This window comes from Manacus candei, unplaced genomic scaffold, assembly GCF_025592945.1.
Source record: "Manacus candei isolate 608988 ecotype Guabito, Panama unplaced genomic scaffold, ASM2559294v1 h1tg000048l, whole genome shotgun sequence".
In the NCBI taxonomy this organism is placed as follows: Eukaryota; Metazoa; Chordata; class Aves; order Passeriformes; family Pipridae; genus Manacus; species Manacus candei.
The window spans coordinates 169,376-184,034 of record NW_026138096.1 but is presented as its reverse complement, the minus strand read 5'-3'; the positions used below and the strand labels follow the sequence as shown (position 1 = coordinate 184,034).

Sequence of the window (14,659 nt, the reverse complement as noted above, 5' to 3'; positions counted from 1 at the left end):
CCACAGCATCACACCTAGTTTATCTTCTTTACCCATGGTTTTGGGGTACAGGTGTCTATATGATATTTCAAACTAATTTTCCTAGATAAAGTTCCATTTCTAACTTAAGAAAAAAATAAAGTGCTTAGTTTATTATACAATAGACTTTCATTTTATCAAGCACACTAAATATGTAAAAACTTTCATTTCAATGAAGAATTTTTTGTTCAAATGTTAAATATAGCTTTATAAATCAGTAACAAATTAAGCAACTATGATTTTTCTCTCCTTTTCTGGGCTATGTGTCTCAAATGCTTAGACCTAGTAATCAGAAAACCTCAGGACTTAATTCTATAACGCTACATAACCCAATCATCAGTATGAGCTGACAATAAAGTTATTTAGAAACTACATATAATGGCCATTCCACTTCAATGCATTTATTATAAATACGATGCTACTGCATGTTAAATACCAGTTAGTTACTTAAATGTAATTGTTGTCAGACAACTTTACTTTTAAGTGTGATACATGAAGTGAAAACAATATGTTAAGGAGACCGGTGTATACTTAGACTTAAAATAATACACATAGCTGGAACATGGCAATTATTAATATAGTGCACAATGTAAAGCATATACCACTACACCACTACAGGTAGTTTCTTGGCTTTGACAATTGAACCAGGCGTTTCCAGACCTTAATGATCAACAACAGCCACTCAAACTTCAATGTCTAGCACCTGACCAAGTGGTCCAGCTTGCAAGGTTTTTCACAGAAGTCAGAAAACACAAAACACACCAAAGGTTTAATTCAAAAGCTATGGATATATTTAATAGCTGGATTAGAAATTTTTGGTAGTCTCTTCTGCTCTTTTGAGGCCCCTGAGACTTAAATCACTTGCAGCACACAGGAACAGCAACAAAGCTGGAAATACACTTGTGAAGATGCCCAAGTTGCACTCAGAGCCACTCCGTCCCACTCATGGCAGCTGTCTAACCAGTGTGCAAGGCCAGGTTCACTCAGCACAGTGAGCACTGAGCATCTCTTAATGCCTGAGCATTATTGATCTAATCCAGAAAAATATTTGTTCCCTTCACAGGAAAAAATCCTCTGAGATAAAATACCAGTTTAAGAGAAAATACGCATCTATCATAGTCATTATACGTATACATGCAGAGAAATAACTATCTGGCATTTTTAGTTCTGCTGCTGTATTTCCAGATGATGTTACTGTTGGATTTTACTCCAAAATGCTGAGCAAGGTATCTTTCCTGCCTCTCAACTTCACTTTGATTTTTGTCAAGCATACAATGGAGAAATGGTAAGGAGAGGTTTTAGCAATCTGGGTTGTACCAGAGATGCCAGACAGACTTCTTGGCTGCGTCAGAACCTGTAACACTCCTTCCTTGCCAAGGCCCATCCCACCTGGCAGTGACAGGACCATACGGCCCTGCAGTTCAGTCACACAAAGAGGTATCAAAGTTGTCCCCACATCTGCAACATCTGTTGTCACAGAGTTGCTGCTCTTTCCTGGTGTAAACCTGATGAGTGTTACCATGTGCAAACACTGCTGTGTTGAGGAGCTGAGTAGCCATGGTAAGTATGAAATATATACACAGGTGTTCAACACACCTCTGCACATGGACTCTTCACTCAGCACAGCCTAGTGGGTTACATTATAAGCCCATATAAGAGTGTATTGTCCAACAAGTAGTGGCAAAAGAGAGGCTGCAGAACTGTTTAACTGCAAGCTTTTGGACATACTTGTCATAGGGAAGGAAGATGGGAGGGAAGGCTTTAAGCAATGTCACATATCACATTTGCAGTTCTTTTTAACTGAGTAGCTCAGTATCACTGGAGCTACCCATGCAGCATCCAGTGACTTGGGAACAAAAACAGGAGCATCACATAGCCAGGATGTAAATGCACATGGGAAAAAGACAAAGAGCAAGGAAAGTGCAGGGCCTCACCTCAGAACCACACATACTTGCACTCCTTCTGGCTTCCAAGAAGTCTTGAAAGCAAGAAAAATGTGGACATGGAATTACTGTGAATTCCCTCCCTGGATAGATGAAATATCCAGACCCGGTCACAGTTTGAATACTGTCCAAGGTCTTTATCTTAAGCTTTTGCATATTTTATGTCAGGAAGAAGGAAAAACATAAAATGCAACACACCACCCCCAGAAAGAAAACCAAAGTCTAAAAGAATATATAAATTCTGTCAAGCTTGGATACACTCTGCTGATTAATTCTCTGCTCCACCCTTGTCACAGGTGGGCCTAACTACTCTCACAGCCAAATGTGAGCAAAATCAAATGAGGTGTCCCCAGCCAAGCTGAAAAAGGATCCAGTTATTAAAAACAAAAACAAAACCAAAACCAAACAAAAACCCACCCCCTTTTTTTATTTTTTTTTTTTGCAAAAAGGGGATGGTGAAGGCAAGGCTGCCCTCAGGCATCTTTAACTTATGCTTTGACAGGTTACGGGGGATTTTGCCAGAGTAATTATTTTTCTATTCAACAATAATGAGAAATTACCATGGCAACCTCCCTTTCACATACTGCACTCACATGCTCAAACATTGAAATAATGGCCTAAACATAACAAGAAAATATTAATACTTAAAAAATATTTTGTATTAAAATATACTTATGGAATGGGTCACAGGACAGAAGAGGGCAGAGACAGCCTGCAAGTTGGGTTAGAAGTAAAGATGCCATGCTGCTGTGGCCAGGCTACCCAAGTAGCAAAACATCTTCTGCCACAACTGTCATTATTCCCTCTGATCCATTCCACCCCTGGTATTATTTGTAATTTGAAGCATGGCTCAACTCTGAATAGGGTCTCCAAGTAAATGGAATCCTAGGGTTTCAATATTTTTTCCTGACTCTGATTTCTTTGGCAAATGTAATCAGTTTTAAGTACAATGATGTTCTTTTCCCCCCTCCATCTAACAGTCCTGTACGTTCACTGTGTGATCTGAGAGTCAAGCTGGGTTCTTCTTTACACCTTACACACTTACATGATTAAGAGTCTGCAAGCTAAATGAGGCTTTTCTTCTTGTCTGTGATGGTGATTGCTGAACCAAAATAGATCTTGCAACTGAAATATGAGGCCAACTGAGACTATGGCATTTTCTCCAAATTCCTTTATTTTTGTTTAATGACTTGGAAGGCAGAATGCAGTTCACGTAAAAAGTCAGTACATGGAACCACACTTGAGAGGCTGAAGACACCTTGCAGGACAGAAATGTAATTCAAAATGATTTTGATAGATTGGAGAAATGATTTGAAATGAAGATAAAATTCAATAAAATGAAGTGACAAAAGCACAAATAAAAAATGGGGAATAACTGTCTAGATAGTACTGTATAAAATGGTCCAGCTTATAAAGCAAATGTCTCACAAACAAGGGAAATGTCTTATATACAATAGCCGTCCACTCCAGCAAACACATCTCTTGAAAGACTTCAACTGGAATACTCTGTCCACTTCTGGAGTACTGTGGCCAGGACTGGGTTACCCATTCTAAAAGAATTTTGCTGAGATTCACAGGAATCAATGAATTTAAGGACAAATGCAAACAAACAAACCAACCCCAAAAGATTCACAAGAAGCAAGGCAGAAGGATCTACCTCTATTTTGTATAAGACAGAAGAAGCTCACAGGGAATGTGATGACAGGCTTTAACCATATGAAAAGATTGCTATAAAGAAGAGTAAACACTTATCCTTGGTACCTAACAAGGATGGAAAAAATAATTGTCTCGGTTTGCTGCCATCACGGGTTAAGTGGATTAATCGTGGATTAATCCCCTGTTATAGATTTCTAGGCTAGGCACTGGCGAAAGAACTACAGAGCATGGCTGCTGTGTTCCCAAAAAGAGTGGATACAGAGATCCTGCTGCCAATGAGCCTTCAGCAGAGCTGCCCTTCACAGCAGCTCCACGGCTCATCCCCAGTGAGAAGCTGATTTTTGGTTTCTCCCTCACATTGCTTTTGGCTGCACATGTGTAACAAGTGTAAACAGTATATTAAAATAAAGGTATGGGAACAAATAAATGTGATTCTGAATACACACAGGAAACACATCTGTTCTGAAACAAGATCTTTTTTTGTTTTTGTATAATCACTTTTCAGGGAAAAATCTGAATTTTAAACATCAACCTTGGCATCGGACAAGGCAAAAATAAAAAGAGATAGTGCCCTTGGGAGCTTACATTTTTCTTCTGGCACCTGCAACTCTTACCTATTGACACTTACTATTTTCAGAACTCTATACATCCACACTCCTGTTGGCAACATACACGTGTCTCATATTCTTTCAAGTTAATGCTGCATGAGGAAACTGCTGTCTCCCCAAGGAAAGAATGGCATTCCTCCCCTCCTCCTGTTCCCAGCAAATTAAACTATACTTGAGCTTTTAAAATGCAACTCAAGATAAGATTTTGCCATTAAATACACCTGTAAAAACTCTGCAGCCATTACAAATTAAAAAACTCACAAGATAAGTATATAAAAAAATCGGACATTAAAGTTTATACTCAGAGTACATAGTCCAAATACCAATAATTTTCTCCATTAGTTTTAAATTAGATCCATCTTGTTTCTACCTAACATATTTAGGATTCTGACATAAATTACACAGGAATAACAAATTAATTAATAGGGATCTATATATCTTAACTTCATCTATTTGGACATTTGAGTACTGATCTACAGATCTGGTCCTGCAAAGCACAATGGTTTTATAATCTGGCATAGGGGTCTTTTGCTATTTATATGAATTTTATATGGAATACAGATATCATGAGTCTTAGATTGATTTTCTTGGAAACAGTATGAACAGAGTGAAAGAGTGGAATGCTCATACGTGTGTGGGTGAGAAACTCACATAGTCAAATGGCTATTACACAGGTACAAGAAGATGCACACCTATCTTATATTCCCAGTGTCTTTTGCTCAGGGCTGGTTTGTAAAGAGCACTCCCATTGCTTTTGCAATTTGTTAATCTATCTGATTTTTTATCTCAAACATAAAGCATGCCTTACATAGAATTAAATATACTTTAATCTTGAAGCTAGTGGTATCTTACAGAACCTCCATTTCCCATTCTGCTGCCAGGAATGGCCGACTCTAGTCCTTCCATTTGTTATTTCACACATATGCACAGTTTTAATGGTGTTGCTTGCTTTTATTTCACTCACTAGTGTGGCTGGATTCCATCTCTCAAACAATGTGTAGTAAAACTGGCTGAAAGATTTTAAGACTTGGCTTTGGTCATACGTAGTTTTCTGTTCCATTACATACTTGCAACTTCTTGCCAAAACTCTGCTCAATGCCCAAAACATATCAGTTTCTTCAGCTCACTTAATAATTAATTAAATTATTGTTTACATTCCACTTAGGAACTTATCTTCATTTGTACAGTAAAGAAACAACATCAAGTTTCTCTTTTATTGAAAAGGCAGATAATAGCCATGCAACAGATCCCCACAGCAATACCTCCTCAGAGAGACGGACTGGGGTGCAAAATGGGGGCAACTTTTCTGCTTCCCATGTAAATCTGCAGTAACTTTAAGAATCTAATGGAATTCCAGGGAATAGCTCATAACAGGGAGTTACTCTTACACATTCACTTGAAATTCCTAATATATCAAGAATCCTATTTTTATTGCCTATAAACCATTACACTCTAAGGTAACAAAATACTGGAGGGTAACAGCCCATTTTCTGAATGGGGAACTGTGAAAATCAAACATTAATTATTCAACTTTAGATAAAAATGGGAGAGGAAAAAAAGTAAAAAGAGAGAGGCTTTGCAAAATATGCAGATTGATTTATGTGATTTATGCCATTTCTTGATGAACTCTCAACCCAGGCATGTAGGAATCAGCATCACTACAGGAAAACCATTACACTGTAATGACACTGGCCATACAACAGCTTTGCAGATATACTGCTTCAAGATAATGTCACTTAGATTCTCAAATAACAGGTCCACACTGGGAAATTCTACCAGGAGTTCAGATTAACTGAAACATGCTGACACTGAAATAAGGAAAACAAATTTTTTTTTTCTTATGTTCAGATGGATGGTTGACCTCTTCCTTGTTATTTGATCACTAACATATACCCAAATTAGACAACTTTTGTTAGTTGTACCAACTACTCACTAGGCTGGCAAATAGCTTGACTGGTCTACAAACAACTAGAAAAGTACAGTTATTCCACTACATCTAAGCCACCCAATTTTTCCATCTACACAGATGCTATATGTATAACAATTTTGATAACCTTTTAAAACTGTAGTCCTTAAAATTACAGAGCTTTATAACTTAAGTTGCCAGGAAAGGATAAGACAGAGAGATACCTTGTTCAGTCTAATAACAGAATCACAGAATAATGCCTGGTCTCAAACCTATTATTTGTCAGTCTTTAAATTTTACTGCAGCTTGTGGACAAAAGACAAAAGAATTCTTCAATATCCACTCTGTACCTGTTTCACTATTCACCTACAGCAGACAGGGGATTGCAGAGCTTAATTCCGCATTGTAAGCAGTACAGAGCAGAAAGAGTTACCTTATGAAATGTGTCATTTCACCTGCTTTTTTAATTTGAATTCATTATTCCACTCCTGGAACTTGTGTACAAGAATGGAGAGCAGAAAGAAAGGGGAAAAAAGAGCAATGAAGCTGGGCTCAAGACACACTCCACTGCCAATTCGTTATCACCAACATGGCATCATCCTTGATATTCTACAGCAATATTGTCAATGACCAGCAGAAGATGCTCTTTTGTCCTTTTTAAATATATGGGATAAGATTTCACTTGGTCTCTATGGATAAGACCTATATTTTGGCTGTGTGAACAAAAAGACTGGGCATTAATAACTAAATTGTGCAATTTTTAACAGAAATAGACACCCATAGCACCCATAGTTAGGACTTGCTATGTATACAGTGCATACTAAATCCATATTCAAAACTGTTTTAAATTTGAGCCCTCTTTTCAATAGGTATGAGGATGTGTCTAGCTGGCTGGGAACAGTAATAGATTTTCTTAGTAGTATTCTCAATCCATGATCATTGCAGACAAATCACAGACCTGAGTTTTGTGTTTATCAAAAATGAACCACAGTTACACTTCTCCATTCTGCCACAGAATACCCCACAGCCTCTGCCTTTGAGAATGTTTTATAGAGATGGAATATTAAGTGTGTCTATTATCTACTGTACTGCTGTCAGCCATACAAATGTTCTTATTTTATTCTGACATTTTGACCTGGTTTCTTTTTTACCTTGTTTACTTCCATCTATATGAGTAAATGGAAGCTACTATGCCATCTATCCGAATGAAAAGGCAATAACTAGTATTGCCATGAGTGAATATAGAGCATCAAACATTATGTGTCACTAGGGCACAGAAAAAAAAGTCATATTCCCAGCAATATTAGTAAATTAGCCTCTCTAGATCTATCTACCCAACTGCACCAACTCCCAAGGCTCTAAAGAAAAAATTTAGTGAACACAAATCCCTTTATCAGTTATTACAGTGAACGTAAAATTATTACTGACAGCATTTAAATACTACATTGGAACATGATGAAATGAAGACAGTCCTTGACACCTCCATTTCACACTGGACTCTCACCACTTCTTTGATCACTGAAGTCTCATGAAAGCACCACGTGTATTAGAGACAAGTACAAAGCTGGGACCTTCAGAGGTCCCTGCTTCTGAACAACTATGATCTAAACCATGATCTAACAGACTGTACTTAGAGAGGTAAGAAACAGCTCTTCAGTTGCGCTGAAAAACATACTTTTATCTCATGTGCCTTATTCTTGTGCAAGCCTAGTGATCCAGGTAGGAAAGGGAAATACAGATAAGACAAACCACACTTCTACCTACATTCCAGCTTCTTGGAGAAGTATCAAATGGGGACAGGGCTAAGTAATGCAGAAATGAAGAGTTGACTTTATCATAAAAAAAGATTATATGGTTGAAAAGACACACAGGTGAAGAGATATGTATCTCTATATACACAAAGAAAGCCTTAGAGGATTTATTTACAAGGACATGTAGTGATAGGACAAGGGGTAATGGCTCTAAACTGAAAGAGGGTAGGTTTAGATTAGCTATTAGGAAGAAATTCTTTACTGTGAGAGTGGTGAGATGCTGGAACAGGTGTCCCAGAGAAGCTGTGGATACCCCATCCTTGGGAGTGTTCAAGTCCAGGCTGGATGGGGCTTTGAACAAGCAAACTGGTCTAGTGGAAGGTGTCCCTGCCCATTACAGGGCGATTGGAACTGATTGGATGATCTTTAAGGGTCCTTCCAATCCAGACCATTCTACACAACTTTACCTTACAGGACTTGGAGAAAACTCTTGCTAAGACTCAGCGAGAGACTTTTAAAATTAAGGATATGCTTAAAAGTTTTGCTGAACTGGGATCCAACTATGGATTTGTTAGTCTGCAAGTCTAATTAACTAAAGATTATGACTTCCTATTATGCTTTGCAAACCAGGTAAGGGAATATCAAAATTATGGACAGCTCTGTGTAACCAATGAGCTGCTATTTCTTGCAAAGGTACATGAAGTGGAAAAGATCAAGTATACCATATGACCCATCTCTTTTAGAGGACAGGTAACCTCATGCACAAAAGTTTAACTTAGCAGTAACTAGTCAGAAAAAGAAAAAAACAATTAAGAAAGAAGTATTTAAGAAATCACTCCCTTTTTTTTTCAATTTTCAAGCATATATACACTTTAAATTATATATTGTTTAAATTATATCTTACTGCATTTAGGTGTTTTATAATAATATTGTAGTTCTGGGTGTTCAAGTATCACCCAAACAAATTGTAACCACAGTATATAGTTCCTCACAGTGCAGAGAAGCAAACACTACAGCACCTTACAGAAAAATTCTGGCAAAAAGCACAAATATGAGTTCTTGTTATGTGTTGCTAATAAAAAAAACCCATATCTTTGCTACAAAAACAGTGCACATTATTTAAGCAAAAAAACACTGTGGGAATTTACAAATAATTTCATAGAAGAGCTAGAGTCACCTGCAAGTTATGTCCCTTAAAATTTCATTCACAATTTTTTTTATTCAACTCATCTCAGAAGCCCTACTCTTGTGATCATTTTAAAAGATTACTTTTTTAGCATAGCAAAACTACACTTCAAGTTAACTCCTTTATGTCTTCTGTACTTATTAGGACTAGTAATCACAGCCATTTTTGTCAACTGGCAATGTCACTGTATCCACAGTTATTTGTGTAAAATGTGTTTTGGAATTTAAACTCTACTTAGGAGAGAGACAAGAAAAAAGGTAGTGCTGAGGTATTCTTATTAAGCCCATATTTTAGTCTCTACTTACTTTTTCCCGTTTTCAACACTATATCATAGTCAGTATTGTCAACTAATCAGCTGTAGTTGTCAGATGCTCAGGTTTTTGAAAATAATACAGATACATTTATTGCTTGCAATTTTTAATATACAAACACATGCATTCAGACTTAATCAAACATTAAGGCAGAGATTTTCAAAGCTAATTAAAAGACTTACGCATTCATTTTCCATTAAATTAAGTGGAAATCAGATGTGGAATATTCTGTGCAAGGCTCCAAATCCCAGCATGGAAATGGAGCTTGTTACATTTGCTGAATCAAAGCTGGAGGGTGACAACAGGGCTGGGATTCATTTCACCCCAAGACAGTTGTCTAAATTCATATGAGATAAAAAGCCTCCTAGAGATATCTGTCTCTTCACTGTCTGTAGAGGGAGCCTAGAGAATGGTTCAGTCTAGACATGTAACTGTTACAGGGATAAAGGTAGGTAAGATAAATCCTATTCTATGTACCTACCAAGAATTTAAAAGTCAAGAAGAAAACTGGTTGAGGTTTTGAGAGCTTACATAGTGAAGGACAAAAATAAGTGAATAGCTGGGTGAAACAACTGTATCTACTTTGTCTAGATTTTAACAGTCTTGGCAGGAAAACTTATAAATGATGTTCAAGTTTTTTGCTCGCAATGCTCAAAGATCTCCAGGCTGCCAGGTTCCTGCTGTTTCATATAAAAAGCTCCAAGTGGTAGACAGAAGTTGGAGCACTGGTTAAAGATTTCTGCCAGTATGAAATGCTTTAAATGAAGAAGATGTGATTATTTGCCTGGCTTCCTAACTTCACTCCCCAGCTAGCCATGGTTGCAAATGAAGGTGCTAAGATCCTGTGTTTTATCTTGTACTGTATTTGGATACAAAATCCTGTACAAAATACGATTAAACTAGAGACAGAATTGTTCATATGTATCTTCCTACATCCTCAGTAATCTGAAATATAAGGAAATCCTGGGACAAGGCAACATATCAAATACTGACATTGCTCACATATTATTCTGTGGCCGCCAGATGACTCGGTTGCTCCTTGTTTCTGTGGTGTAGCACTATCCTTCTCAAGTACATAATGCTCACTACTGGGCATGTGATAGCCAAGACTGATCAATGAAGGAACAATAATCAGGAGTCCAGGTTGCTCTGACAAAGTGAGGATGGGTTGTACTTGAGACATTCACATATTCTCAGTATATACAATGGTTTACAAGTCTTTATGGTGAGATGCACAGGGTAGTGAACGTTTTAAACTGACATTTGCATTTACAAATTAAAATTCTGATTCAAATGGAGATGTCTGAATCACCTGCTTGCCATGAAAAAGCTACTTAGAACCAAAACTTTTACTGTTATTGCCACTATAAAATTGTAGAACAGTGTAACAGATCGCTGACAAGGGTGTTACGGTTGCTAAATCAAAGGATATACTGTACTGAAAGGCACCAAAAGAAATATAGAGAGAATGAAGGTTGTGATAACAGAGTGGGTTTATGTGTTTGTTTTAATTATTAACTTTAAATTTTCACTTCAAAAGCGGTGGGAGAATTTATGCATACCAAGAAGTGCTCCCTTTCAAAACTCAGTCTTCACTGAGAAAAGTAAGTACAGCTTTCTTCTAAATGGCATCTCTTATCTTGTCAACCTCATTTAAAGTAAAAAGGCATCAGTAGTAATAATAAGAATGCAGCTTGGTGAACAATTCTTTTACAGAAGCCAGCTATTACATACTGTAACAAATTAAAAACTCCAAAAGTCTATGCAGGTCCCCAGAGAAATGCTATTTAATAAAGCAAACAGTGATATTGAATGTGACAGGATTCCATTTGCTTCAGAATCCCATCCAACTGAGTCTGGCTGCAGCTGAAGCAATTAGGGAAAGCTGTGATTTAATGATTATGCTAAAACCCTAGACAAACAAAGCTCTCACCTACCAAGTGGCCACTTAGCTGTATCACTACCATTGGAATATATAAAAATCCTTGTAGGATTTCATTTGCTGTCAGTCAACTAGTAGCAACATGAGCAATTATTTACTAAAAATGTCTATTTACTAGCTACCCTACTGCTTAAACATGAAAAATGTATAAATCTAAATTTAAACAAAGTAAGCAAGGCCAAGTGTGAACTACATATGTCAGGGAAATCACCCACCAAGGTCATCCTTGTAGCTGAGACCTGATATGATTGAGTCAAAAGCTCATAGCAGGTCAGCATTTAATCCTTTTAAAAAAAAAATAAAATCTTTATGTTGTATATGATAATCCACTGGGGCCTTACCTCTGGGTCTGTAAATATCTAATGCAATTTTAAACATCTTTTCATCACAGCAGTAGCCTCCTATGAACTACAACCTATCACTTCAGACTCTGTGGACCTGTTAAATCAGCAGTGAAACTGATTCACTTGAGGTGTCTTAGCTTTCAATAGCTGGCATTTGGCCTTCCTTATTTTCTAATACCTTCCAAATTTCTCTGTGTAAAGTTGCAGAACATAAAGAAGTATAAAAAAGCTCTGTATGCATGTGACAATTTGAAAAACTTAGATATGGAAAATTTGTGAATTTGCTTGAAAACTCTGGACTTTGTTGGTGTGTTCCTGCCAGACAACAAGCTCTATTGCGAAAAAATGTCTAATAATATTTCTGATTTTTAATTTTCCCACTAGTCCAAGAGCCAAGTAAGTGATACCGTGGACAGTTGATGTAGATTTTTACCCTCATTGCCTCCCAGGTGAGCAAGAAAAGCCTTTGAAAAAGAGTTCTCGTCCTCCCCAAATTTTGTAAGGAACAGTATTTAGAGACATGATGCGTAACTGTAGCCTAATAAAAAATACCAGCGTTGATACAGATTTTTAAAACCATAAGGAATATGAAATCCAGAAGAAAGCTCAAACACACAGAAAACTCTTTTAAGAAAGAAAACATTTTTGCATAACATGGAGAAAAAAATCACAGAATTTCTGCAGAGGACACTGAAATAACTTAAAGAGCTATATGTAGAAGTGCACCTATTGAGCAGCTCAGACCTATTTTCAAAGATCTAAATCCTCATTTCTTAACGATAGTATATACTGTGGGCATGGTGTTGTCTGTCGTGTTACAGTTGTGCATTTCTAACTAAAATATACAACAATGGTGTTCAGAACCCTAAATTTTTTTAAGTACTATGTGTTCCTCAAGAGTGCCATAAACCTAGAGCATCTACAATTTTGGAGCTTTTCTAAAAGATTTGTGTTCAGAGTACCAAAGAGCCTGAGAAGGCAGCAGTAGCCTTGACAAAGCCAAGGAACTACACGGTCACATTTCTGGGAATGCGTTAACTGCCAGAGGAGCTGTCATCTGAAAGTGAGACAGAAAATCAGAAAAGGTTCAGTGCTAATGTCTTTTTATACTAGGGGAACCTTATATCAAGCTCAGCCCAGAATATATGGATCCATACCAAGCAGCTTGTTTTCTACCAATGCAGTGACAAACACTGTGAGATGTTATCATATTTTTTGTATCATGTTTAGTCAGAACCTATAAAATTGTTTGTAGCTGGATCTCTCTCTTGGTTCTCAAAGAAATACTATATCAAAATATCACAGATCCTCTTTGGAGGGTGCTGGTTTCAAGTGCTGACTGTTTTTAGGATTCTCCTTCTCCAAATGAGTTCTTCCAAAATCACTTGACTTCTAGACCTGATTTCTGTGTGGCACACTGAAGGATCACCTCTCTATTCTAGAACAAAATGACTTCTTTTTTTCCCTCTTGCTTTCTTAGTTCTACTTCCTGATTCATAGTTTTCTTCTAGAAGCAGATGCACTGATACAGACATGCACAGACACTTTTTTTGTTGGTATTCTCAGCTTCTGTAGTAGTGTCTCCTGGATTAGGTCATCTGCTTCTTAAAATCATATATTAAGTTATCTGTGGTCTGAGGCATTCTAGAACAAATGTGAACTTTTTATAACCTCCACAACACATGAAGGAGGGCTGAAAGCTGCAAGAACACCAATGGAAACTGCTAGGTCAGCACAGAGCCCACCATGTATCTTGTGGCATATCAGCAAGGACAAAGAAGTGTATTGAAGACCAAATATGCTTTTTATTAAGCAAGCAGCTCCTTGTTCAGACTCCCGTGGCTGTTCTAGTTCAGTAAGGCTCAACATCTGGCAGCGGTTAGACCTGGGCTCAGTTCCTTCTGAGTTGATTCAACCCTCTCCAGTACAGTTCATAAGCACAGGCCTTCACGTCCTAATGTCTCAATGGACTTGCAGAACAAGTACAGAATCCAAGCAGCTTCCTCCCTCTCTCCCTGCAAATATTCATGCACCTTGATCTGAAGGGACCACAAGGAGGATTACACTGTCAGTATACTCCTCTGCCAATATTCCAGGCACTCATTAGTCACGGTCAAAGAGGTGACACCAAACTGCCCAGGGGACATGGCCTAGAAACTGCAGAGATAGTGAATATTTTCAACAATATTACACAGTATGCTGCAGACATACGATCCTATGGGTTGTGAGCTGATATGTGTCAACTGAATCCAGTGGTCAGAGCGGGATGTGAAAACAGAAGTATACTTTATGTTGTACATGATGAGCCTCACAATAAAGAATGTCATAGGGAAATATCTGACTTATCGGACAATCAGCAGCAGTGCCTCTCAAGCATTAAAGGAAACATGATATTCCACAGTATTCCTGTGATAGTAAGCACTGCAGTCAAGGATAATAAATGTCTCCTAAGAAATATAAGGTGAAAAGGTGGTAACCTTAGCGCTAAGAATTGATGTTTCCTATTTGAAAGAATCTTTTTTTCATTCCTAGAAAAGGTCCACTTGCCAGGTGTACTTCTTAGATTTAATCAAGTAATCACTTTTGTACTTCCAAAGTGGCCATCTGTCAGATTTTAAAACAGAAAACCCCAAAAGTAACTTATCCCATGGTAAAATAAAGCAAAGTAGTTTTACAGTTTTTCCACTTTGACTACTGTTATCATAACTAGTTCTAAGGAAACCACTATACATCGTTTTTCATTATAAAAAAATTAATATTTTCCATCAAGATAATGATCAAAGTAATTCTGGATATTTTCCTGATCTCCAGGGTCTACCTGAGGTGAGATGCAGCAGTGTCTGTTCTGTGCATGGAGTGCTTGGAGCAAACAGACAGAATTGTAGCTCAACATTTGAAATTGTCAGTCTGTAGTATCTAATTTCTTGATACAAGCTTAGAATAGCTCGGTCCTCTATTCTTCTGCTGTAGACTGTGCGCTTTGTAGCTTGTCTT

The 14,659-nt window shown here is 37.5% G+C and overlaps 1 protein-coding gene across 10 annotated transcripts in view; it reads right to left on the bottom strand.

Moving 5' to 3' along the window:
- LDB2 (LIM domain binding 2) overlaps window positions 1-14,659 on the bottom strand; it is a 304,168-nt gene that overhangs the window by 142,573 nt on the left and 146,936 nt on the right. The gene's annotated exons all lie outside the window — the stretch shown is intronic.